Here is a 24418-nt window from a genome sequence, read left to right as displayed (position 1 = left end):
ACCTCGGGTCATTTCTAGATGGCACACTCTCATGGTGGGACCATCAGGTTCAGGCCCTTGGCACAGATGCTGCTTATGCACTGAGCTGGGACGAGCTCAAAGAAATGATTGAGAAGAAATACTGTTCTAGGGCTGGTAATCAGAAGCTTGAGGTGGAAGTTCTGGGATTTGAAATCGACGAACCAGAGATTCCTGAACATGTCCAGCGATCGCACGACTTGGCTAGGGTCGTCCCCTACTAAGTCATTGATGTTGTATGATACAGTTGTGTACTTGTAAGCTTTACATTGTGGTCTCGATTGGTGGCAATGCAATCGCAGTATTCTCATCACTTGTGATGTTTGATCTATTGATTATGTTCTATGACATGAGATGTTATGTGGCTGATTTATTTATAGCATAAGATGTTATGTGCTGATATTGTTGAATATATACGTACATTTTACCTGCTATGACCTAACCTACGTGAAACATCTTTTAGAAGATGCCACCAAGACGCGAAATGCGCATGCCCACCTCAGAGGCGGAACTTCAAGAGATAATTGCTGCAGCTATAGCACAGCACGAGGCCCTACGCTCCGAACCTAGCAGAGGCACCTCAGAAAATAACGGTTGTCCCTACTGGCACTTCCTCAACTACAAGCCTCCGAAGTTCGACGGCACTGGGGGTGCCATAGCTTTTGTGAAATTGATTGAAAGTATGGAATCCATCTTTTGAACGAGTGGTTGTACGTCAGAACAACAAGTCCCATACGTTTCTGAGTTGTTTCAAGATGGAGCTCGTTTATGGTGGAATCTTCAGGTTCGAATAATGGGCCTAACTACAGCATACGCGTTAACTTGGGATGAGTTGAAAGGAATAATGCGTAAGAAGTATTGCACCCAAACAGAAACCCAGAGGTTGGAAGGTGAATTCCTGAGCTTGATAATGGAAGGTCCGAAGATGTTGGAATACATGCAAAGACTTCATGATTTGGCACGAGTCGTTCCGTACTTGGTGGAACCAGAATTGAGGAAATTAGGACATTTCATTTGGGAACTGGCACCTCAAGTCCTGAGCTTAATGACAACATCTACGCCACCAACAACTATGGCTGCAAGTAAGATGGGCTTGGCACTCGTTACGGAAGCCATTAAACTAGAAAAACTTGCAAACCCTGACAAGGAGACTCAGGTAGAGTCTTCCGGAAAGAACAAAAGGAAGCTCACCGAAGATACCCGAACGAATAATGATGAACAAAGATCTATTCGAGGTTGTTTTGACTGCGGAGACAAAGAGCATTTCAAGAAAGATTGCCCTAACAACAAACCAGCCAATGATAAGATTTACTTAGAAACTAAACCAAGACGTGCTGGGTGTAAGTATCACCATGAATGTGGATGTCGGAAGCCTAGGTGCGGGAGGAAAGGACACAACAAGGATGGTTGTGGGATGAAGAATCCCAGACAAGGAGAAAACAGTAACAACGCTCAAGGTGGAAATGGGAAAGGAAATGGCCGAGTGCCAGGATGCTTCCATTGTGGGGACGTTGGACATCTTAAGAGGGAATGCCCGAAGTTGAAACAAGACCGTGAAAGAACATCCAGCATCGGAGTTTGTGAAGCATGCCAGGATCCAGGCGTGATTACTGGTACGTTCTCTAACAACCAAAACTTTTGCATCTATTTTGTTTGATACTGGTACCGATCATAGCTTCGTGTCACTAGAATTTAAGAATATTCTTGGTTTGACGCCTAGTAAGTTAGACGTCCCATATTCGATCGAATTAACAAATGGGAAACTAGTTGAGACCAGTGAAGTTGTCCAAGGATGTGTAATGGAATTTGGAGGGCACGGGTTTATGCTAGACTTACTACCTGTCGAGTTGGGAAGCTTTGATGTGGTAGTGGGAACGGATTGGCTATCGAGTAACAAGGCCGAGTTTGTTTGTCGCGAAAAGGTCGTTCGTATCCCAATCGAAGATGGAGAAACAATTATGGTTCATGGAGAGAAGCGTGATACGCCTTTAAGAATTATCAGTTGCCTGAAAGCTCGTAAGTGTTTACAAAAGGGATGTGTTGCCTTCCTGGCACACATCGTGGATAAGGAAAGCTGCTGAGCCGAAAAACGAAGACATCCCTATCGTGAGGGAATATCCTGAAGTCTTTCCTGACGACTTGCCAGGATTGCCACCCCAAAGGCAAGTGAAATTTCACATTGACTTAGTTCCAGGCGCCGCGCCCGTAGCTAGGGCACCTTATAGACTTGCACCGTCTGGGATGCAAGAACTGTCGACACAACTTCAAGAGTTGTTAGACAAAGGATTTATCCGACCAAGCTTCTCGCCTTGGGGAGCTCCGGTCTTGTTTGTCAAGAAGAAAGACGGTAGTTTTCGAATGTGTATCGACTACCGGGAGTTGAATAAGTTAACAAACAAGAATAGATACCCTCTGCCAAGGATCGATGATCTATTTGACCAACTGCAAGGTTCAAGCTTTTACTCAAAGATCGATTTACGATCTGGGTACCATCAGCTAAGGATACAAGAGGAGAGTATCCCTAAGACAGCTTTCAGAACTCGTTATGGACACTACGAGTTCCTAGTTATGCCGTTTGGGTTGACAAACGTGCCTGCAGTTTTCATGGACCTGATGAATAGAGTTTGCAAGCCATACTTGGATAAGTTCGTGATTGTGTTTATCGACGACATTTTGATTTATTCAAAGACGAAGGCTGAGCATGAACAGCATCTAAGAGCTATTTTGGAGTTGCTGAAGAGTATGCCAAATTCTCTAAGTGCAAGTTTTGGCTACGTGAAGTCCAATTTCTTGGGCACGTGGTAAATGGAGATGGAATCCACGTGGATCCCACCAAGATCGAAGCGATCAAGAATTGGGAAACGCCAAAGACGCCAACCGAAATTCGACAATTCTTGGGTTTGGCTGGCTACTATCGAAGGTTCATTGAGGATTTTTCGAAAATCGCTCAACCATTGACGCTCCTCACGCAGAAAGATAAGAAGTTTGATTGGGAAATCAAACAGGAGGAAGCGTTCCAGATATTGAAAGATAAGCTCTGCAATGCGCCAATCTTAGCACTACCGGAAGGTACTGGCGATTTCGTGGTATACTGTGACGCCTCGCGTCAAGGATTAGGTTGCGTGTTGATGCAACGCCAGAAGGTTATTGCTTACGCGTCACGACAGCTGAAAGTGCACGAAAGGAACTATACCACACATGACTTGGAACTTGGCGCAGTGGTATTTGCATTAAAGATCTGGAGACACTACCTTTATGGTACGAAAAGTACAATCTTCACAGATCACAAGAGCCTACAACACATATTCAATCAGAAGGAGTTGAATATGAGACAAAGACGATGGGTTGAGTTGTTGAACGATTACGACTGCAAGATAAAGTATCATCCAGGGAAGGTGAATGTGGTCGCCGACGCCCTAAGTCGAAAGGAAATGATCAAGCCCATAAGGGTTAGGGCTCTGGGGATGATTATCCAAACCGATCTTTCCTTACGCATTCGTGCCGCGCAGAAAGAAGCACTTGAGGAAAGAAACCTTGAAGAAGAATATCTCCGTGGGATGGAGAAGCAATTGGTGCCAAACGAGGAAGGAACGTTATGTTTTGAGAGAAGGATTTGGGTTCCTCTATTTGGTGGTTTGAGGAAAATTATCTTTGATGAAGCTCACAAATCACGGTACTCTATCCATCCAGGAGCGGATAAGATGTACCAAGATCTTAAGGATTACTACTGGTGGCCTAGGATGAAAGGCGATGTTGCTGTATATGTGAGCAAATGTTTAACGTGCGCTAAAGTGAAAGCAGAATACCAGAAGCTCTCAGGACTTCTGCAACAACCTGAGATTCCCAAGTGGAAATGGGGACAAATCTCCATGGATTTTATTACAAAGTTGCCAAGAACGCCAAGAGGTCATGACACTATTTGGGTAATAGTGGACCGATTAACGAAGTTTGCGCACTTCTTACCTATCAGGGAGAAGGATAATACGAGCAAGTTGGCTGAAATTTATATGAGAGAAATGGTTACGCGCCATGGAGTACCGCTCTTGATCATCTCTGATAGAGACGGAAGGTTCGTATCAAGGATTTGGCAATCCTTCCAAGAAGCTTTTGGCTCACAATTGAATCTGAGCACTGCATTTCACCCATAGACCGACGGACAAAGCGAACGGACGATACAGACTTTGGAAGATATGCTGAGAGCATGTGTTATGGATTTGGGAGGTAGCTGGGATAAGCATTTGCCATTGGTCGAATTTTCATACAACAACAGCTACCACACCAGTATTGGTGCCGCGCCATTTGAAGCTCTATATGGCCGCAAGTGCAGATCACCGCTTTGTTGGTCTGATGCAGGTGATAGACAATTGGTTGGTCCTGATATGGTCCAGGGAACCACAGACAAGGTTGCACAGATTCGAGATCACATCAAGGCGGCTCGTGATCGTCAGAAATGTTATGCGGACCGAAGAAGGAAACCTCTAGAATTTGAGGTAGGTGTTATGGTTTTGTTGAAAGTATCACCTTGGAAGGGTGTGGCACGCTTCGGAAATTGTGGAAAGTTGAATCCGCGGTATATTGGCCCGGTCAGAATTTTGGAAAGAATTGGGTTAGTAGCATACAAGCTGGACTTACCTGCTGAACCGAATGGCGTTCACGATACATTTCATGTATCAAGTTTGAAGAAAAGTCCAACTCAAGATACCGTTGTCATTCCCACCGACGAGATTCAAGTTGACGACACGCTCCATTTTGTTGAAGAACCTGTTGAGGTTACGGATTAGAAAGTGAACAAAACCCGCTGGAGCAGTGTCAAGCTCGTCAAGGTTCGTTGGAATGCCAGACATGGTCCTGAATACACCTGGGAGCGTGAGGACCGGATGAAAGAGAAATACCCCCACTTATTTCCCAAGAACCCTGCTTCTAGAAGCAGAACTTAAAATTTCGGGACGAAATTTTTCTAACGGGGGAGAATGTGACAACCCTCACTAAATCAGGTATCCGTACGACTTAATTAATGCTTAATTACTGCTTAATTGCCGTGCTTGATTGAAATTATGGATAAACTGCTACCTGAATACTGATACATATACATACTTGCATCATACTCTATTTGCTGTCACTCTATTATTACATACTGAACTCTAGTGACAACCTTGATGCACGAAAGCACAGTAGCACTATGAACGGATAACCTATTAAACATGCTGATATAGCCAGCATCAGGCAGACACTGCCTCTAAGGCCTGTTTGAGCCCGAGATAGTTTACTACACTAGTAGAGAGTGTGGGGATATAAGGGTTGTAGAACTGCGTCACTAGGTATAAGTTATAGTGACCGGATGTGCCTAAAACGTACTTTAAGTACAAAATTCAGCACTTTAATTAAAAATTCAGCATCTAGCTAACTAATAAAGTGCCAAAACATGAGAAAAATATTACTAGACACTTTCCAAAGTGTCGGGAATAAGTTGTGTCACTAAAAATAGTATTAACGACACTTTAAAGCTTTGTTAAGCACTTTAACGGATCACTATCCGACCGAACAACCGGACTTTACCCGGAACATAAAAATATTGCCAACAACATTGTTTCTCTTTTTTTTGAACTAGTTAGGGTCCCCGAATACCCTAACACCCGCTATAATGCACTATACGCTAGTAACCGAGTTAACCTCCAACTTAACTTAACTAAATCCTAACTATTAGTTGGAATCTAACTAAGGACCCCCCCTCTAACCGAATTCGGTCCCCAAGGGACACCCTTGTCCTATTTTTGATTAAACTAATCACTCTTGTCCCATATCAAGTGGACATAGCATCCATTGGTTAATGATGGAGAGATTTGTCTATAAGTAGAAACCTTAAACCATCATATGCATTCAACACACAACATCACAACAAAACACTCTCTCCCTCTCCTTGAACTTTCGGCTGAGATCACCCTCAAGCATCCAACCACTTTTCGATTTTGATCTTGCATTTCCAAGTGTCTACAAGTGTCAAGGATCTCATACAAGGAAGCTTGGAGCATTCGGATCGTGAAAGACCTCACCTCATTGCTTTTATCCACGCGTTTTTCGACTAGTTTCTTCCCTAGCCTCGAGCTAGTAGTAAGTGACTTTAAACACACTCTTGATCTATTCTATAGTGGTTAAAACGAACTTTGTCGGTTAAAGGTCATGAACTTACAAAAAGACATGCTAAAAGTTTACTAAAATGTTAAATGTGTTGGTTAAAAGCATAAGGGTTGTGTAAATCTTGTAAGACTTGTTTTGTGTAATTATTTAGTGCCGATCTATGTTGTGGTAGCACAGATCATCATCTAACCCGGATTAGTCATGTTCATGGATCGTGACATAGAGTATGTTTAAGTGTAAAAAGGGTTAAATGATGAAACACTACTACACACTAAACATGAACTTGTGTAAAAACGATTTTACTTATGAAATAGTGTTCTAAACTAGTAGATCTACGGATCTACAAACGGTATTTTCAAAGGACCAAGTGTCAAAAGAAAACATATTTTAAAACCGGATCTTTCATGAACAAGTGTGATTTTAAACACACAAGTATGAAAACACTTATGTAACACTAAGTTTCGACAAAGAACTATTTTTGTAAAATTCGACAAGAAGTTGTAAAGAAGAAATTCCTTTAAAAACGAGACTTTCAAGAAACCGAGTTGATTTATACCAAGATCCACTAAAAGTAATGGAAATTACTACATATTTTTGGACAAACCACAAGTTCGTGTAATTTTTGCGATTTATATACATTTTGACTAGTTTGATGGTTGGATATTGTTATTGTTGAATGAGAAAATTGATTGGTTTGAATTTTAAAAGAAAATGATACGCTTGAAAGCGTGGCCACCTCCAGTTACAGGGGAAACTCTGGCGAAATTTTTCCAAAAACCTAACACTTGGAAATATTTTCACTACAAGTGTTATGAATATACTTCTAACTTGTTTTCAAGAATATAAATTTTGCCACGATTTTTATTACAACATTTCTAAGTGCCGGAGGTGGGATTTTCACAAAATAAAAACTTGATAAATATATATTTAGTATATATATTTTCATAACAACACTTGTGAATTTTTATGATGATTTTGTGAACTATACAAATATTATTTTTAGGGTAAAAATAATATTACCAAATAGTAACGATTCCAAAATAATACGAACGCTTTCACAATAATTATTTAAGTTACACCGGTAATTATTATTATTACCACTCGATCTTTAAAAGTAACTTACGCATTTCTCGGAAAAATACTAATAAATGTGTATTTTAACAAGAATATTATTTTGGAGAAATTAGGTGAAATGAAATATAATATTTTTGAGAAAAATACTTATATTTTGGAGTTAGAAATAAAAATATATTTTAAGTGAGACTTAATAATATATTCCGAAGATACGGAAACGTACATGTATTAAGACCCCCATCCTTGGGAAGGAAAATATTTACTAAATAATTACTAAGTGTAATTACGAAATAGTTGTCTAACTATTTCCCAAAGACATTAAACCTTAAACTAAGGCACGGTCGTCTGTCTAATAGAAGTTAGTACGTGTAGGTCGTCGCACAGCTGTTTGATCAGGAGATTTACTTGGTAGAGACGCACCACTGTGAGTTCATGTCCCCCTTTTCTCTTAACTATTTTCAGTTTTCTAAACTGCGGGGGTGAAATACATGTTACTATATTTATGAGTACTTTATACATGGTATGGTTAGCGTAAGGAGGGTTACTACTTAGATCATGTGAGTGGGTAGGCGGAAACTTGAGGCCATTAATCCTCAGGGTAGGACCGAGGGACAGGAGCGATAGATCTATCTGGGTGTAGCGAGCCCAGCCCCAGGCCCAGCATAACGGACCTCGGGGTGACTTTGTGCCCAACGCATAAATCCGCTAGGTTTGAGTCTTCCTACTGGCACTTCACACATATCAATGGTCTTGCAAACCATTGGTGATCTCTTTTTCCTTATTTGCTACATACCAGGATTTTTATACATACAAAGGTTTTTATTACTCACTTACACATGAACTCGCTCAACATTATTGTTGATTTTTCCAACTTACATGTATTTCAGGGAACTAAAGATCTGGCGTGGTATGTTGCGTTTTCCCGCTGCATAAGAGTCCGAGGTCATCCGGGTTTAGGGGATGTGACTTTTTCCTAGACGAGTCACAGTCCTTAAACTGTGTTTGTTTCATGTCGATGTTTGTGTTTTCTGAACAATGATATATGTTATCAGGTTGTAGTTTCAGTTGCTTGAGTCAACGTCCTAAGACAATGTTGTTGTATTTGGTTTTTAAAACTTAATTTAATGGATGATCTTGCATGGTTTTTATTTCATATAGCTTGTATTGGTTAAGCTATGGTATTAAGAAATCACACCAAAAATTAACCACGCTTTCGCAAAGCTAGGGTGTGACATTTTATTAGTCTTTCAAGTCAAATTAATTACTCCAAACTACCCTAGATCTATGATTGGGAAAGAGTAGGTCACATTAGGGTACTTAACACAATAATTAGACAACTGGGAAGACGTCTAATAACCGGTAGGATTAACGGCCTAGGTAGTTCCACAGGTTTCTCCTTGAGAAGGGTCGAGGGGCTTAGTTGGTTCTTAATAGGTTTAGTATCATACGATCCCGGTTTCATAATTCATGCAGTTAATTTAATTGGTAATCTCTTAAAAATGATCCAGGAGTTTTGTCTAGGTGGTCTCGTTCTCACATAAGGAAGGTCCTCAGTCTTATTTCGTATTAGTTTAATTCTAGCTTAATTTAGTAGTTTAATTTAGATTTCCTAGATTTTCTGTAACCCCCCCTCCAAACAATTAAACAAGTTAAGTCGTGTATGTCAGCGTCTATTAGAGTCTAGTTACGTGATACATAGAGTCCTGTGGTTCGATATCCGGACTTCCTAGGTTATACTACATTGATCGGTACACTTGCCGATTGTGTGGTTTTAGGTTGAGTCTAGAATTAAAGCTTTGTAGTGTCTAGTTTAGAGAGTCTAATTTGGTTAATTTTTATAGTCTGTTTAGCACACATCAGCGGGTCATTAGTTAATAGCGCTATTAGGTTTAACAAACCTCACACCGTGCCGTTCGGATGGGCGTGCACTAATGGACTATGGCAAACTGTCAATGATGATAGACATTGACGTAGGGCACAACTATTGTTCGTCAGTTGTCGATATCTTAACGGTCTAGTGGTTCACATGGGGAAGCCCCCACAAATTTTGGATATGGTTTGGGTAATAAAGAAGGAACTGGTTAATCACACTTTCAACTATGGGGTAACCCCCACGGCAAATAAGCCAACGAAAGACAAACCATGTTTTCGGAAATGACTTAAAACTAAACAACCAACTGTGAACTCACTCAACTTTGTTGTTGACTCGTTGTTACATGCCTTACAGGTCGTTAGAAGTTTATGGAGCCTGCACGAGGAGGAAGTCGTTGTGGGATATGGACTGTTATGTCCAGTGTTAAACATTTAAAACTTATGAACTTATTGAACTTATGTTTTGGTTTCACGTTTTATGCTTCCGCTGTTTAATTTGAACTTGGTTAACTTAAAGTTGGTTACTTCCCTTTGGTCACCAATTGTATTGTGGTTGGTTTTATTTACTTAATTACGTTGTTAAATATGATTGGTGGCTCGATCCTGGTCATGTTACGCCTCTAAGCGGTGATACTCCGCATGATTGGATTTTGGGGGTGTGACACCAATGATATTGGTGAATTCCCATCAATCAAGTCAAGTGATAAGGGTTTCAAACCCCAATGTAGGTATTTAGGTGTAGAATTAGAGAATGTGATGTAAAAGCACAGGCCTATAGTTTCCCAAACCATATATTTTGGTTTTTACTACCACTAACATTTTGTTATGTTTACATAGAGAATGCAGCTATCCATCACATTATTAACTTTATCTATAGAACATCGTTGCTCAAGAATCTTTACACTATTGAAATCCACGTTAATTTATCGATAAAATGTTCATTTTCGTTTCTTTAATCGGATAGTTTAAATCTAACTCCTTCATTTGGGATCAACACGTACCTAATGTAAATGTTAGGTTATCACATTTATTTTAAAGCTCATTATAAGCTTTAAAATAAATGTGTGACCAAAATTTAGTTTTAAAGCTCATCCCTATCTAAATACTTTTTTAATACCAATTATTAGATTTTCTAAGATAAATACATCACAACTTTCACCATACATGATTTAAACTTTCAATTTTTTGATTATTGAGTGCACCACTTATGGAGCATGACGTCCTAGCCAGTGGCGGATGAAAGGCTGTGGTAGGGTGGGAACAGGCCCACTGTCCAACAGCCCAAAAGTACCATTATATATCACTCTAATTTATAACATTTGTAAGCATCAGATGTTGTACTTCAAGCTTAAAGTTTGTTTTGTGCATTGTGTCATGTACTATGGCTTAATGTGGTTGTAACTTTCTCACTTTATCCAAAAACACATACGTGTGTAAATTGAGAGTTCCAGAGAGGCAGAGAGAGAACGGAGAGGTAGGGTAGAGCTGCCAGCAACCGACGTCTGCGGTGGAGGAGCTACGGCGTAGTTGTGGCGACTCCTCTTCGTTTTTACTCAATTTACCCTAAACTCATAAACACACATTTAGAGAGAGAAAGACAGAATGAGAGAGAACGACGTGAGAGAGAAACCGATGAAAGGAAGAGGAAGCCGATCACCCCAACCGGATCAAGGTGATGATGGCGACGACTCCGACAACCAGATTGGCAGCGATGCACTAGGGTTCCAGTTTGGGATTTTTGAAACCAGATAGTGAAGGTGTTGAGGACGTCTGCAATCTGGTTGTCCAGTTTGGGGGTTTTGAAACACACAGCCGGAATTAACAGTTCATGACTCAGCCGTAGGTCACCGCCATCGCAGACCGTTCCACCGTTTCGAGTTCGCTGTTGTATCCCAAGATCCAACGATGGTTTGAGCTCGATTTCAAAGTCTCTAATGATCCGAAGATCGTGCTTCAGAGGTACCAGGTACCACGGATTGATTAGCAAACAATACAATATGCTTTAGTTTTTTGATCATGTCTTTAGTTTTTTTTCTTTTAGTATATTGGGGAGAAGAGGAAGGGGCTGGATGTTTTGAAAGAGGGATTTGATGATGAAGAGAAGCTTTCAAGAACCGTGTTTGTTGGGAATCTGCCTTTGAAGGTGAAGAAGAAGGCATTGTTGAAAGAGTTTAGTCAGTTTGGAGAGATAGAATCCGTTCGAATTTGATCTACTCCTTTATTAGATGTGAGTTTTTTTTAATATGTTTGAATTTACAGTAGTTTAGATGATGTAAAATGTGTAGTTTATTGGTTTGATTTGTTTTTTTTACAGGATAAAACTCCAAGAAAGGGTGCTGTGATCAAGAAGAAAATCAATGATGCTGTTGACAGGTTATATGAATAGATAGATCAGATTTCTTATTTAAAATTTATAGTGTTTATAAAGTTGTATGCTTGATGATAAAAGTTGAGCCTGAGGCTCGAGGCGATGCTTCATGTACATGCGGGTCAAAACTAGTCAAATATAGGGTCTAGAAAAGGCTGTTATGTAAAAATGAACGATAGGATTGTGAAGGGATTATGAACGGTTTACTTGATTAAAAGGCTGATACATAAAAGAGATAGATATGCGACTTTTGGTTGTATATAGAGCAACCCCTCGTGTTTTGGATTTTAGGGCCTAAATGCATTGGATCTCTTCATGCTTTTTTTTAAAACCAAGACTATACGTGCATGTTGTGGAGGGGGCATAAGATTACAATTTGGTTACAAATTTTTATTATTGTTAACTAAATGTAAATGGGTTGGTGAATGCAGGGTTAATTCATACATTGTTTTCAAGACCAAAGATTCTGCCCAAGCTTCTTTGTCACATAACAATATAACATGGCAGTTGTAAGTTGCTTTCTTAAAAGGTTAATATTTTTTTCCAGATTTTGCACATTATTAGTATGAACTTTGGCTATACCTTGAGAGCATGCATATGAATATAATTTGATTTTTCAGAAGATTACAGTTTGTGACAGTAAGCGTGGCGCAGGCGCAGGCGAATCGGCGCAAGGCGCAAAATTCTCAATATTTTGATTCTATGTTGTCAATGACGCAAGGCACAGGCGCGGCGCATCGGCCTCGCCCGGAGCCTAGGCGCAAAAAAGCGTGGGCTTTTTTTAAGAAAAGCGCACATAGAGGAAAAAATATAAAAAATATGTTATGCGTTGAAAATAAATAAGATTCCACATATAAAATAAAATAAAACCTTATATGTTGGAAGTTTTGGATGTGTGAGTGAAAGTCGCAAAAGGTGGTAAATACTTTGTCCCACATTAGTGTGGGAACAAAGTGAGCGGTTGTTTATAAGGTAAAGCCTTTACTACTCCATTATAGCTTTATGACATGTTTTACCACAAGTCCTACCCGCGCGCAGGGTGGGGTGCAAAAAATGAGTTTTTGAACTAGACTTTGGTTGAACTGGTGCTGTGTTTTTCTAAAACTTTTAAACTGCGCCTAGGCGCGCGCCTGACCACCGTTTTTTTCAAAAAAAAAAACTCATTTTTGCGCCTAGGCGCGTGCTTTGCGCTTTTGACAACTATGTTTTGATTAGCTATCAATTTTGTATAGAACAATTTATAGTTTAGTAATTGATAATAACATGAAAATAGAGATTGTTTCTGGTTTCTGTATTGCACTAATGCCACCATAAAACATCAAATCTTCCAGAATATTACGTAATTTCATATATAGTTTGGCTTATCAGCATATAACATGTAACTATATTCTGAGAAATTTCATAATTTGAAGCGTTGTGTTCTGTTCTCTAGGTGGGTGGAAATCATATTCATGTAGACAGAGCTTGTCCGCCTCGCAAGAAACTTAAGGAAGAAAACGCTCCCGGATTACCTTATGTTGGAGAAGCAATAACGCCATCTGGCAACTGGCTTATTGGTCGAGATCCAGAAGTATAATAAGGCCCTACCACCAACCCTTCGGGGCATGCATCAAATGTGCCAGGGGCAGTAGCACAGGACCAGAGTTATTAAGTGAATATCCGCCGCATCGCGGCGAGTTACTTTTCTAGTTAGTTCTAATTTAGAAGTTTTGTCCTATCCCATGTTCCCAGTAAAATACCATTAAGTTTTCAAATAAACATTTTTTTGACCCATTTCCTTGTAGCGTGCCCACAACCCCACTTCACCTCCATTTCAAATGTATCCTATTTTATTTTCAACAAGCGTACACTTTGAAATTAGTTTTTGAAAGGATTTTTGTAACTCGGAAAATACTTTTTTGAACACTTACATTCGAATTGAGAAAATATTTTTATATTATTATTTCTATTTAAATATTCAGTAAAATATGTTATTTTATCATCATTTCTTTTTTTTTCTCTGATTTATTTTTAGCTGACTCGTATTATGCTCCCGTATGAATGGTCTAGCTACGTGTATAATACCTTTTGGGAAGCCACTTGTTCCATCACGTGTATAATACCCAATCATTCCTCGATTTCCATATCTGCCAAAATGTTGTCATCATAATAATGGCAATTGTGATGACAACATTTTGGCAGATATGGAAATCGAGGAATGATTGGGTTTTCAACGGATATAAAGGTTCGACAGGAAGAATAGTTGATGAAGTAAAAGAGATGTCGTTTTTGTGGATTAAAGAGAGATCAAAGCTAAAAAATCTGGTTTGGGATAGGTGGAAGGATTTCAACATCAGAGATGTAATCAAGTAATCTTGTATTTGTACTTATTTTTCTGTTTTTCGTCGTTTTTGTTTCATTGTATTTGTACTTTTGGGTTTTACAGCTTGCTGGCCCGTGTTCTATAATCATAGAATTCCCGCCGTTTTAAAAAAAAACTTGTTCCATCACGTGCAGCACGTGAACCATCTAAGTCCCACTTGGCCCAACCATTTATTTAGGGTTGTATATCTAATAAGGGAATGATCCACTAAAAATGGATTTTGCCTAAGTAGCATAAGAATAAGTGTGATAATAACATATGACACTCTTAATATGTAGGAATAAAGGACATTTTGGTTCGTATAAATATGAGTGAAAATGACATGTGACACCCCTTTTGTTTTTAAAAAATACAACAAAAAAATCTAGTACAAAAAAATATAGCAAAAAAATCTAGTACAAAAAATATAGCACAAAAAATGTACAAAAAATGTACAAAAAAAATATAGCACAAAAAAATCTAGTACAAAAAAATATAGCACGAAAAAATTCAGCAAAAAAATGTAGTAAAAAAAATCCAGCACAAAAAATTGAGGAAAAAAAATTAAGATAAAAAAATTCAGCACAAAAAACTTAGCACAAAAATATAGTACAAAAATCCAGCACAAAAAATGTTATACAACATAGAAATACAACACATTTTAGTGGGTTTTTTTAGTCTTCGTATTTTATATAGCAATATGGTACTAAAATTAAAGATAAAAAGACGCTCGATTTTACGGTGAAATTTTTATGAAAAAATAATGTCGTATAAAAAAGTTATGAACGTTTGAAAAATGGGGGTGAAATATGCATGTGCCTTGCATATTGAGAGAGAAAGTCTATAAATAAGATTTTCTCAAGATACCCTTGCACTCATCTTTTCTCCTACACTTTCATCTTAACCATTGATTTGAAAAATGAATGGTTATGATTTCTTCTCATCCTACTCAGACAAAATAAACTTTTTATTTAATCTTACCATGTATATCTAATATTACCTTTGCCTATATATTAAAATTAGAACACAATGAATAGTAACATCATCAAGGGATGAGCAAATAGTATCGGATACTGGTACCGGTATCAGATTTACCAAACTGGGTATATTTTTTGTACCGAATCGGCATCGACTTTTGACATTTTCGGTATCGGTTCGGCATTGGTATTCGCCGGTTTTTACCCTCGAATACCGGTACCGAACCGTACCGTGTCAAGTATATTCGGTACTGGTACCCACTTTTAGGGATTTTCGGTACCAGTTGGTACGGAACTCATCAAATTCTGTAGCAACGTAGCAACGCAAGTAATTGCTCCGTTTAGATTATTTTTCATACACAACCCAATGCATAGTAACATCATCAAGGGGATGAGCAAATGGTATTGGGTACCGATACTGGTATCAAATTTACCAAACCGGGTATATTTTTGGTACCGAATTGGTACCGACTTTTGACATTTTCGGTGTCAGTGTGGCACCGGTATTCACTGGTTTCTACCCTTAAATACCGGTACCGTACCAGTACCGACAGGTACCGAACCGTACCTTACCAGGTATATTCGGTACCGGTTGGTACCGAGCTCATCAAATCCTGTAGCAACGCAAGTAATTGCACCGTTTAGATTACTTTTCACACACACTGTAACTAAACTGTATTTCATTTGAATGAGGTTTTATATACGCAACAACTTATTTTGTATTTTTTTTTGTCTTTTTCTATAATGAATAAATTGTAGCATGTAAAATTAACTAGGATATTTATATTATTGATGAGCAAATCATATCAAATCCTATAATTAAACCGGAATCGTATCAGTACCAAATTTACTATACCAATCATTTTCGGTACCAATTTGGTACCCACCTTTTGGCGTTTTCAAAATCGTTACTTTCTGTTCGACACAGGTCTAGTACCATACCTGTATTTACTGATTTTTTTCTTCAAATACCATACCGTATGGTACCGAACATTTTCGGTGCCGGTACCTAATTTCGATGATTTTCCGGATCGGTACTTTCGGTGTCGTTACCGGTACCGAGCTCATCCATATTTTAACGTGTTAGCACCGTAATAACTAAACTGAAAACAACCGAATTTCCAACGTGTAGGACGTGTGGGTCCTATTATTATATATTACATTATTTAAAATCGCTTCTTTTAGGACGAAGTGACTATCATTACGACGCCATTTTTATTTATGTTTTGATATTCGGTATTTGCTTGCCGTTACCAACACGTGTTTTGCAGACATTAGGTCCCCGCCGCAACGCGCAGGCGGAAAATCAACTAGTTAACATGATTAATAATTAGAGATTCCTATGTATCTTATTCGTAAAATACTAAATACTTATCATGGTTTAGATAATTCATCTAAATTGATCCAAGGATTTACCTTCCAATTATTTTATCAATTTCACTATGTCCAGTTGTCCATCATATATTTACATCTAATTCTCACTTGCTGAACGGAATTTTAGCCAAATTTTCCTAAAGTTAGATTTCAACATGATAAGATTTTTTCAATTTTTTCAAGTTTGGTTTCACGCCCAATCTTTTCTCCAACTTCAAATGCAGACTACAGATGCTACTCACAATATCCACATGGAGTTAATCAAAATATGATTGAAGCAAAATTCTGTGCAAGATTCTCTGATACACAAACAGAAATCAATGCCATAAAAGACTATCTCCTTCAAGCAACCGGTGCTGCTCCAAAACCCAAGCATTCTGCTGATGATGCCAAAAAGGGGGAGGGTAGTGAAAACCTAAGAAAGCTTCCATCTGCTAATCTAGCCAAAAAGGCTAAGGTTGCTCAAACTATTGTTCCACCTACTCATACCACTGTTTCATCCACTAGCCCAACCATTGTTCCATCCTCTATTCCATCCTCTATTCCAACTAGTGTTCCATCCATTCAAACCACTACTTAAACTACTACACCATAAACATGTGTTGGCATTTCAAAAAGGTCAACAGATGTTATATCTACAACACCTCTCACCACATTACTTCCACCTATCCCTCAAACAAGAAAAAGAAGAATGATTACCTCAACTATCAAATCACCTATCAAAAGTCCTACCACCAAAATCTCAACAATCTCTATTCCAATATCTTCACCACCCTAATCATCAATACCATCTGCAAGCCTTGCTAGCCCAGCCGGTATTGAAGAATACGTGGAATTGAAGAAAAGGCAGGCCAAAAAATGGTCCTTGAAAGAAATCAATGGAATAATGATAAGCAAATCATGTGGATCCTAACAATAGAATACAGAAAGGTAGAAGCTTTGAGAGGCTATGCCAACATGATCTACAGAAACCTATCCCATGATCCCATTACTGATGCGTATCTCAAAAAGCTACCCAGAGAGGATTATCTTAATCCCATCATGGCAACAAAACCATATGATGCTGATAAAGAACAGTTTTATGGATGACCAACTGAATCCCTGCTAGATGAAATAGTAAGGATAAAAAAGTTGAAGCTTTTCCCAAACATCACTCCTTCAACCCCAAATTGGAAAGATGGCAAAAAGCCAAATGACAAAAGGGTTATGAGGATAAGGAGAATGAAGGAAGAACTGCCAACTGCAAAAAGAGGCACCATGAAAACAATGGCTAAATGGAATGAGCCAACAACCCTTGAAAACTATAAACAGTTGGAAACCCAAAGAGAAAAGAATCCCTCGTTTATTAAAAAGTAGAGTATGAGCAGTTAGATTTCCCCATCAAAACCTTGGTTAAGCCTTATAAATTCCAATCAACAAGAAACATTGCATTAGCTTCAGGGGGGTTTCTCAAAAGAAAATATGAACAGAAGAAGGACACCAGGAAAGAAGATCTAGCTGACTCAATCATGGTAAGACCAGTCTCTCCAAACTCATAAGCAATAACTCTGATCCCGGCAAATCCTCCCAATCATAAATTTCTAAAATGGAAGTCCAACAAAGACACTCATGAGCTGAGTGGTGAGGTGGAGAAGATCACAATGAAAAGTGCTTCAGGCCTAAAAATTGAAGATCTTCAAGACTTAATATGTCTACCACTAGAAAGAGACCCAGAAGACACTAGTTCTCTTGACTTTGAATTACAGTTCAAATGTCAAATAAGAGAACAATTGATGAGAGAATAAAAGTCGATTAAATAAACATTTCTTTTGGAATTATCTGTTCTAGAGGCAGATTGTTGGACCTATAAAAGAACAGATGATATTCAAGAGCCAAAACATGAATCAAGGATCAAGAAATAAACAGTTGATGAAGCAATTCTCTCCCCAAAGATAGTGAATCTTGAACACCTAATCAGAAAATCTGTTCAAGAGCATGACAAACATCTGATGAAGACTTGGAAATCGTTGTTCAAGAGGATACAATATCTGTTGAAGCTAAAGATTGTTGAAGATCAAAGCCCTGATCAACCCAAAGGTTTGATGAAGAAGACTAATCATTTGTTTGGCCAAATAGATGATTGGACAACTGTAACAGTTGATAGCTTAGACAGTGGTTTCTCAACGTAACAGTACTTATCATATCAGTGTTTAGAATTAGCCTAGATCAGATGTTAGGATTTGTATAGATGTTTATAGCATCTGTGGAATCTTTTCTGTTAGGAATGTTAGATGTTACTATCAGGGTGATGTCAGTATATCACAAACAGAGCTTTAGTACTTGTATAAATAGATATCACCTGTTAGAGATCTATTTTATCACTTCACACTTTCTCTTTTGTACGAATAGTTCTAGTGAGTGATCGGCTGAGGTGGAGATTATAGAATCATTACTGTAAAACTTTTGAATCTTTTGAATCAATAGAAAAATAGTTCATGATAATGTCTCTCTATTTGTGAATTATATTGTGTTTATCAATATTTGTTTACAAATATCTAACTCAGATCCTACAAACACTAAACTTTGGATCAATGTGTCCCATACACATAACTCAACTCTTTTTTTTTTCAATCTTTCCCTTTTTTTGGTAATCATTTTGACCCAATATTTCACTCTTTTTTTCATAACTTAACTAAATAAAATACACAAAAGTAAACTACAGTGTTTTCAGACCCGGACTAGACCGGCTGGTCGGACTGGAAACCGGAGGTTGGGCCGGTCTGGGTCATGGTATCGGACCGGAATACATTGAACCGGAGGTTGAACCGGCAACCTGGCAGTTGGACCGGTTTTTTACTTTTATTTTTCATATTTAACCCAACTAAATTTTAGAGTAAACTGCCAAAATGGTCCCTGAGGTTTGGGCATGTTTGCCACTTTCATCCAAAACAACTTTTTGTACAATACAGTCCTTCACTTTTGAGATTTTTTGCCATTTTCATCCAAACGTCTAACTTGCTTTATTCTTTCTATCAAACATTTGGATGAAAATGGAAAAAAAATCACAAATCTCAGGGACGATTTTGGCAAAAAAAAGTCAGACGTTTGGATGAAAATGACAAAAAATCCCAAAAGTGAAGGACTATATGGTACAAAAATGTTGTTTTCGATGAAAATGACAAACATGCCCAAACCTCATGGACGGTTTAGGCAATCTACTCTAAATTTTATAATATTTACTACACCTTCCGGTTCTTACGTCCGGTCCGATAGGTCGAACCATTGAACCGGTAAGGAGACTAGTTTGACGTCCGGTCCGGTTCTGAAAACTTTGGTAAACTAACTTCTTAAAAAGGGTAGATGCATGGTACCCCTGACCGCGGAAGGGATCCCCATTCCCAAGCTAGCGACCCGACAACGCCGCCTGGCGGTGGAACCCCTGCCAACCCGAGGGACTGAAACATGTTTCGAACCCGTGACCTCGAGTGTCCTCGGGCCGGTTTAAGGTGGGGGTCGGTGGCCACTGGGCTGACACCCAATGGTTTGGTAAACTAACTTCTAGACCTAACTTTAACCGGATTTCACCTCACAGTTTAAAAAAATTTGAGGGTAAAGGCTAATCAGGTAGTATAAATGAGTTTTAACAAATGAATAGGTAAAGGCGCAATGGTTGCAACTAAGGGATCATGTTAAGGTAGTGGATAAAATAACAAAAAGGCTTTAAAACCAAGGTTTAATCCTAGTGCCTCTCTCATTTTCGTGCATGCATTTGGTTTATGACCTTGATATACATCAAACTACACAAGTTATGAAATGGAAATACATAATGGCAAATGCTAAAACAAAAGAATTCAAGCAAACACATAAATGTGTAGAGGCTCAAAATCTCATGGAAACGGTGGAATAGGGTTACTGATGTGAAGCATGCAAATTTGTCCCCCATTTAGTCTGTTACCCCTAATCAAACATTTCATATTATAATGAAAAACAACTTGTTGAGAAACTTTAGACCGCAGCTTAAAGAATTAACCATGATTAAGGATCTACACATGTGCACCAGCAAGTCAGGGGGTGTTTGTTTGTGATGTGGTGGTCTGTAGTTTTAGATCTGGAAGAACAAAATAGGTAAGTGAAGGTGAAAATGGCGAGATGGTGTTGGTGGTTTTAGATCTGGAATACGACAAGATGGTAGCGATCGTAGGTGGTGGATGTGGTGGTGTTGGTTGTGATGTGGTGGTCTGTACTTTTGAAGATGGTGGGTTTTAGGTATATGAGGAAAGAGAAAGTGAGAAGAGATTGAAGATGAGTTAGGGGGTGTTTGTTCTTTTTTTGTAAAAAGTACTTCTGGACCTCTTATATCTGCGCCACGCAGACCATGCGCAGACGTTTAAGTCTGTAGTGGGTGTTTGTTTTTTTTGGAAGTGATTTCATCAAAAAAGGTCTCCTGGACCTCTTCCTCGCGCAGATCATGACTCCTCTCTTCTAGACCTCTTCTCATCCTCTGCTCTTTCAAAACACAACTTCTGAAACCCTATGTAACAACCCGCGTTTTGGAAGTCAAAGTCCAAGTCAAAGTCAAAGGAAGAAAAGATTGCTAATTGCGATCTGTCACTCCTTGCTTAACTATTGATTTCACACTTTGACTTGTAATCTATTTCTTTATTTTGTGTACTTTAGGTTTATTATGTCGAGTATCTCTAATAATCGCAGTTTAATCGAGTTTAATCGCTAATCTATTTTATCACTAATCGCATCGCAATCGCATTCACAACTTGAATCGCAGGTTCTGTATATTGTTTTACGTGTGTGTGCTATTTATGTGTTACTTGTGCATGTTTATATTATGTTTGTGGTGATTAATCGAAAACGCAACCGCAACTCTATCGCAACGCAATCTCATCGTGAATTGGAAACACAAGTTTAATTATGTTGTTGTATGTTAGTTATATTATTTGTGTGACTATTAATTAAATCTATCACATCGCTTAATCGACACTTGCTTAAACGCATTGCAACGCCCAACGCACAAAACAAAACATCGAAACTCAACTCGCCGGAGACGTTCGATCGAATGACCATTCGATCGAATGGTCATCCGCACGGATGACCATCCGATATGGCCATCCGATCGGACTGCCCTCCGATCCGTCACACTGCACCACCTCTTCTTCTCCTTTACCTTTAAATAGCACCTGTCACATCATGAACAGTGATGTGACAGCTCTGGTGCGACCCTTCGACTTCTCAGGCTATTTTCTCTCGATTTCTCATGATTCTCGTAAGTTTCTTCCTCAAATCTTGTACATCTATCATCTACACACACTTCTTCATCATTTTCACCTTTTAATCTTCAATTTTCACCATGGAATCGGCTGGTTTGAGGTGTTCTAGGATGATGTCAACATGGGGTTCTTATGAACTTCAAGATTTGGCCTCATTCCAACAAGAACAACTCAGATCTAAGAGATTTCCACATGTTTAAACACTGATTTCAACTAAATCTAAACATTTTCAAGACTAAAAGGATTAAAGGATGTTTTCATAACTTTCTTTCAACTCTTTTACACTCATGCACTCAAAACTGATAGAATCGGAGCTCGTTCAGGCCTTCTACTAATTCTTTAGCGAAGTGTCGGTCCGGGAACTGATTCCTATCAAAGAGACGACTGATTCACGGGCTGAACATGAACAACCATCAGGAACAGTTAACCGATCGGGTTGGGGTGATTCCCACTTCGATCGGATGACTCGGATGTGATGGGGTTTCCGTTGTTTAACACGTCGTCATACCGTCTCGGTCAAACCGCAAACTTTTCAAACTTAACAAATTCTCCAAGTTTCAAAACGATCAAGTCACCAAACGGACTGCCATCCGATCGGATTGCCATCCGGTCGAACGACAATCCGATCGGATGACATTTGGTCCCAACACTTGAACTTTTACAAACTTTCAAAACATATCAGTTCCCACGGATTGTCATCCGATCGGAGGACCATCCGATCGAATGACCATCCTGCTATGAACTTGTTCTCTATGAAGTGTCTCGGTGGTGGATGGATCTCCATCCGATCGAACGACCTGAAAGATAGAGATACTTCTCTGTTTTTAAAATGCTACAACGAAAACTTCAAAGCCATCATACACAAACACATCCATCCCAAACGAATGACAATCCGACCGAATGGCCATCCGACCGGATGACCATCAGTCCAGATTGTCATCTGATCGAATGAATCCGTTTGGATTGTCATCCGATCGGATAACCATTCATCACTTGGTTCACTCGCCACTGTTTAACGCACCGTTCATCGCTTATGTTATCGTTCTGTAATCAGGCTAACTTTCAAGCGCTCCCTTCAATCCAATCCAAGGCTGTGTTAGTTACTTAACACAACATGTGAGTATACTCGAACCCTTTTTGTTTTATGCACTTTTGGGTGTTACATACATTACTTATTCAAATCATAATTGACACACAACGCAAACACTTTTATACGCTGACCTCTTCTGCATGTTATACGTGTTATTCGATGAATGATTGTATGTTATGTTTACACCGTGATTGTTGCCAAACATCTTAGCAACGATAGTACTATAGTTTGGACTCAGCACCTGTCATTGTTAGTGCACGATGTCTAAAGCCTACGTCTTAGTCTTAGTCATGCTTGTATAGGGTTTAGGGGTCAAATATGTGAAGTATGTGTAGTGCAGGGGTCTGAAATGTAAATTTATGGTTTAACGTTGTGATTCCGCTTGAAATGACATGTTGTCATTTCAAGCGAAATCAGAAGTTGTGATTCCGCTCGAAATGACAGCATGTCATTTCAAGCGGAATTAGAAGTAGTATATATAGTTGTGTCTGTTTCTCATTTGGTACCGATTTGTCAAGTTATAAGCCGAACTGCTGCCAAATTTTTCCGTGATCAATTAATGAGAAACAGTGTTTAAAGTGATATTCTTTCTATTTCTACTCCATTCTCTTTGATTCAACTTGTGTGTGTGATTCCGCCACATAAACAGTGGTATTTTGACTCTGATTGACTCATTAGATCGTCAATATCGATCCTACAATTGGTATCAGAGCCAGTTATGAGCTAAAATACCTGAATCAAAGCATTTTTACTACACTTCTTGGATTTCTGGACATTGCCACGGGCAAAATGGACTGAATTTTTGACATATTGTGTAAAAGTGACATTTAACAAACCCTTGAAAGTATCAGCCTAAAATTCAGCTTAAAAGTGGTAAAAATGGCATGAAACCTGATTCCGCTTGAACGAGCAGTTGTGTGATTCCGCTTGAAAGCTCAAGCGAAATTAGGATTTTCATCTAAGATTTGTGATTCCGCTTGTAAAAGTGTTATTCCGCTTGAACTTTTGAAGCGAAATCAGTGATTTCGCTTGTATTGTGATTCCGCTCCAAAGATCACTGATTCCGCTTGAAGTGTTAAACTGTGATTTCGCTTGAACTTTAAAACATTTTCAGCATTAAAAATCATGGTTTGAGGGTTAAATTCCATTTCGTTCGTGATATCTCGTTGGAAGTTCAGTTTGTGTAGAACGTGTTTTCAGTAAAAGTTAAGTATTTTTCAAAAAGTTGAAATTTTTCAGTAATTGTCACCTAAAATGGAAAATCAAGATTTCTACAACTTTTTCGCGGGCAGTGGTATGACAGCAGGACAGAGTCCGGCAAGTATCGTTCAGAACGTCAACATGGAAAACGAATTGGGAACGATGCAAAAGCCTCCCAAGCTGATGAACATACATGAATATGCAGGTTGGTCAGACAGATTTAAGAACTGGGTTCAGGCTAACCATTTCGAATGCTGGATGAAGATAGAAGTGAAGTACGTTCCACCGGTTGATGGGAGAGGTATGGTAAAGCTTATTTGAAGTCTGACAGCGACAGAACATAATGATTTCAAAGCCGAGAAAAAGATGATTAGTATCCTTCAGCAGGCTATCAAAGAGGATATTTTAGTGTTGTTGCAATATGAGGACAATGCTCAATCTATTTGGAATTCATTGAAAGTGAAGTTTCTAGGTAGTGTGTCCATGATCAAGAGCAAGAAGGCTTTGATCAAGAAGGAGTTTGATATTTTTACCGGCATGAAGGGTGAAACTACAAGGCAACTGATCGAAAGATATTGCCATTTAGTACTTGAGATGAAGAGATTAGACATTGAAAATACCAATGAAGAATGGATTGATAAGTTGTTTGATGCATTACCATATGACGAGTGGGGCACCTATCTGATGATGTTGAGAAACAATTCAAAT

The 24418-nt window shown here is 38.8% G+C and overlaps 1 long non-coding RNA gene across 2 annotated transcripts; it reads left to right on the top strand.

Annotated features, from left to right (window-relative positions):
- The first annotated feature begins 10468 nt into the window (after positions 1–10468).
- Positions 10469–13309, top strand: LOC110895588. 2 transcript variants are annotated; one of them, XR_002567256.2, is made up of 5 exons: positions 10469–11058; positions 11141–11326; positions 11414–11472; positions 11899–11976; positions 12900–13309. It is a non-coding gene; the product is annotated as an uncharacterized LOC110895588 (long non-coding RNA). The 2 variants fall into 2 exon arrangements; XR_002567255.2 differs by having other exon boundaries at positions 10473–11065.
- The last annotated feature ends 11109 nt before the right edge of the window (positions 13310–24418 follow it).

This window comes from Helianthus annuus, chromosome 12, assembly GCF_002127325.2.
Source record: "Helianthus annuus cultivar XRQ/B chromosome 12, HanXRQr2.0-SUNRISE, whole genome shotgun sequence".
In the NCBI taxonomy this organism is placed as follows: Eukaryota; Viridiplantae; Streptophyta; class Magnoliopsida; order Asterales; family Asteraceae; genus Helianthus; species Helianthus annuus.
This window is presented reverse-complemented; position numbering and strand designations above follow the sequence as displayed.